Source organism: Epinephelus fuscoguttatus, linkage group LG13 (assembly GCF_011397635.1).
Source record: "Epinephelus fuscoguttatus linkage group LG13, E.fuscoguttatus.final_Chr_v1".
Lineage (NCBI taxonomy): Eukaryota > Metazoa > Chordata > Actinopteri > Perciformes > Serranidae > Epinephelus > Epinephelus fuscoguttatus.
The window spans coordinates 18,961,193-18,965,592 of NC_064764.1; positions in this window are offsets into that span (position 1 = coordinate 18,961,193).

Below are 4,400 nucleotides of genomic sequence, written 5' to 3' on the forward strand. Positions count from 1 at the left end.
TGCAAGGTTTGCAAGTCCAAAGTATTACACAGTAACTGGGCCCCTGCATGTGTGTGTTTGTGTGTATCCCGCAGTGATCCAGTTTCCAGTCCCAGTAAAAGTAGGCCAGCCAGTTAGCCCATGAGTCAGCCTTTTCTCCTGAGAAAGGAGACTCCCTGACATGACACCATCATTAACAGCTGACTGACACACCCTACCAAGAGGACACACACACACACACAAACATTTTTCCATCAACATGAATGCACTATCACACTTACAGTATAAAACCACAAAACACACACACACACTCACAGCTGACCTGCTGCTTGTACTGTAACACACCCAAAGTCCGCTCTCAGCAGTATTTCGTGATGGATACCGTAACCGTTTGTCCCTCCTGGTGTAAAACTGATGCTGAGGTCACTGATTCTCAGTCACATTCAGATTGATGCTGACATGAACCTTGTTGAACTCAGTGATATGAGCTCAGCTTAGGTCTGGTTTTGATTGGATTATCTGCAGTGGTAGGAGTGCTCAGATCTTTCTCTGAAGTCGAAGTACCGATACCACGATAAGAAGTGCAGTCACTACAAATAAAAACCAGTTAGAGCTTACTTTAATCAAAATCTATAGTATCAAAAGTAAAAGCACTCATTCTGCAAATTAGATATGTTTATATTTAACATTACGAGACACTAATGCATCAAGGGGTCCCTACAGATGACATAAACATCTTGAACACAGAAAATAAGAAGAAAATACAGGCAGAGGGGACAGTCTGCAGATAAATACAGGACCACAAACTTCTTGTGGGTCATAAGTGATGATTTGAAGTCTATACATTGTTTTTCAGAAAAATCATGCATACTTTATCTTCATTCATTCATTCATTTTCTGTAATCACGTATCCTGTTTGGGGAGCCTGAACGATATTGTTCGTATTTTCTGACACTGGGCGAGAGGCAAGGTACACCCTGGACAGGCCCCCAGACAATCACAGGGCTGACACATAGAGACAGACAACCACTCACACTCACATTCACACCTACAGACAATTTAGAGTCACCATTAACCTGCATGTCTTTGGACTGTGGGAGGAAGCTGGAGTACCAGCAGAAAACCCACACTGACACAGGGAGAACCTGCAAACTCTGCACAGAGGGACTCCCCCTACCCTGGGTTTGAAACAGGAACCCTCTTGCTGTGAGGCAAGAGGGGGGGCGGACACGACTCACGGCAGTATTTTGAATTTGAGTGCAGTAACTTGCTTTGGCCACATTCTTACATTCAGCGCCTTCAAGTAGTTGAGTCTCGTAGTTCCCAAGGGTCACCCTCCTCCAAACAAATCTTTATCTTTTGGTCACAGGCTGAGCAGTGATTAACACTGTCATCTCATAGCAAGTGGGTACTCCGGCTTCCTCCCACAGTCCAAAGACATGCAGATTAATTGGTGACTCCTAATTGTCCGTAGGTGTGAATGTGAGTGTGAATGGTTGTCTGTCTTTATGTGTCAGCCCTGTGATAGTCTGGCGACCTGTCCAGGGTGTAACCCGCCTCTCGCCCAGTGTCAGCTGGGATAGGCTCCAGCCCCCCTGTGACCCTGAATAAGATAAGCGGTTATGGATAATGAACTGATTAAATAATTTGTCTCATCAACAACTCAGAGACATTTGAGACACGACAGTGAGGCCGAACAAGACCAGCCACTGGTTTAACCTTTAACAAAATGTATTTCATAAGCTGATCATATGTTGTTTTTTTTAATGTAAAATATTAATTTGTAACTAGTGACTAAATACATCATAGCATTGTTGTGAATGTAGAAGTAGATGTAGAAATGAAAATACGTAGTAAAGTAGTATCTCAAAGTATCTCAAAATTGTACTTAAGTACAGTACTTGAGTATTTAGTTACTTTCCACCACTGCTTATTTGTCAATTTGGGTTCTTAACAACACAAACATTTTCAGGTTTTGGCATGATGTATGCATTTATAGCTCTATAATGCTCAGCATTTGACTATGACGGAATAATCCCAGAGTTTGGTTTGACATAGTAACATATGCAGGACCTGAATGACCAAAACATTCACTCTCAAAGATAAAATGCATTTTAAGTATAACCAGTAGAGAAACGAGGACACTGAATCACTACAGATCCCATGTCTCTGTTTCATAATAGCTGAATCATGGTAGCGAAGACAAGCTTATCAAACATTTATCATTGTTCAGTAAGTATTTAGAAAGTGTTCAAACAGTATTTTGCCTTTGTATGAATTAGATGGGATCGAGCTGAGTTACACTGAGGATAAGTGGGCTCTGTTCTTCATAAGCTATTGTTGTAGACCGCTTATGGGCTGGGCTGAATGAATTATTGAATCCAGATGAATCCTAAACATCTAACCGTTGAAGTAACAATCAAAACATTGTCAATCATACATTTTTGCTGTGTTATTAAGCAATTATTTTTGCTCAACGTTAAAATCATTGCAAAAACTAAAATAGGTCAAATATGCAATGAGGACAAACCCATCTTTTTTGAGGTCAGTCTTCTTGAGGATTTTTTTTTTTACTCAACAAAAACACATCCCTAATTGAGGGGAACTTGAACGGAATCTTTTTTAATGCTGCTAATGGGTTTAAGCGCTAGTGTTAACATGATGATGTCACTATGTGAGGTATGTGTGACGAGATGTGTTTTGAGTGTATGTTGCTGACAGCGATGGTTTATGTCAAGACTTTATTTGCTTTATCTTCTTTAAAAACATTAGTGAACAGCTGGTGAAATGGTATTCCTGTAAGCTCTGTTCAGCCATCGAGAAATTATGGTGTGTGTGTGTGTATATTACTTGTCTTGGGTAGGCACACGTTTATTAGTCTGTGTACTTAATGTGTGTGTGCACATGTTGCTCATGTTGCATCTCGTCTCTTGTCACCATCTGTGCTCCCATTAAGTCACGTCTATAAAACCTATATGACAACAGCTGACTGAAGCCTCGGTTATGACATAGAAGTTGAGATCCAAATAATTGCTGCAGTATACCTCCTCCCACAAGCTCCTTCTTAATTTCTCTTTTTCCATCCTCTCATTACTAACTGATCTTTAGCCATATGTATCTATGGGAAATAATCATCCCTCTGCCTTGATAAAAGCAAAGGGGAAATGAGTCATACCTATTAGGACATACTTATATTTTAATGTGTTATTATAGGTAGACAGGCACTAATTGACACAAGGGAAATAACACATAATTGGTGTAGATAGAGTGAAATTAGTTTGCACTATCTGCCCCTTTAACATTACATTAGCTCGAGCTGATGTGCTAGAGTTGATGTAATGTAAAAAATAACCCCTTCATGTATCTGAAGCCATAGGGTGAATGCTGTCATGTGCAAAGAGGTGCTTTTCCCAAGAGCTCTTCCATGCAGGAATAATTTTCCAATTATTTCCAGTTATATAATCATTATTACTGTGAAATGAAAGACTTCAGACCCTTTTCACATTTTCATATCATTAATATTTCCGTTAGAGAGGCAAAATTGAGACAAAAAAAACATCGGAAAAACACATTTATGATGGGCGAAACTAATGAGGCGTCAAAGCAAAATGTCTTTTTCACCCCAAAGTGTATTGTTGTTCTACAGCAACATTAAAGATATTAAAGTAATGAAGCCATCAGAGGCCTCTCAGTGGGCGGTGGAATACGTTCACGGTATAAATTACACCACTGAACTTGAGTAATGCAGTGATTACGTTACTGATGATAACTTTAGCAGATAATCAGTAGCAGAATACATTTTGAAATAAGTCTTCCCCCTAAATGCATGTGGTTCGCTGCAAAGTGTAATCGAGTTCCTCTCCTGGCAAGAAAGGGCCTCCAGTCAAACAATCGTCCTCAGTAAAGTAAAAGAAGTTGCCTGTTTTCTATTTAAACACACAGAAATCAGAGCACACTGAAACAGATGACTAGCTGTTGTCTGTCTTTTCATTCTGATGCAAACATGAAAGCTGGGTGGACCGTGACATCTGTCTCGTTGATATGCCAGATTTAGCTGGCATGACTAAGCTGTGATGACACCATTGATGTGAATATGTAAAATATGAGCAGATGTTGCAGCAATGTGGGTTTTGTGTTACAAAGTATGCACTTAGGTTTCCAGGTAGAGTAGGAGGGATTTAATGGTAATGTGTCTGGAGCGTTTGACTAGAATCCTTTTCATGTATTATTTTGCTTTTCCAACGTTCCAGTGTATTCTAACATTATTCACCATAATTGATGGTACTATCATTAATTCTGACAGTAACAGAACTGTTGCAGTATTGCTAGATTGTAGATCATTAGTGTAAATGAAAAGGTTAGATAACTTGTGATCCTCAGCAGTGATTTATTAAACCTACTTTATCAGATTAGGATGACAC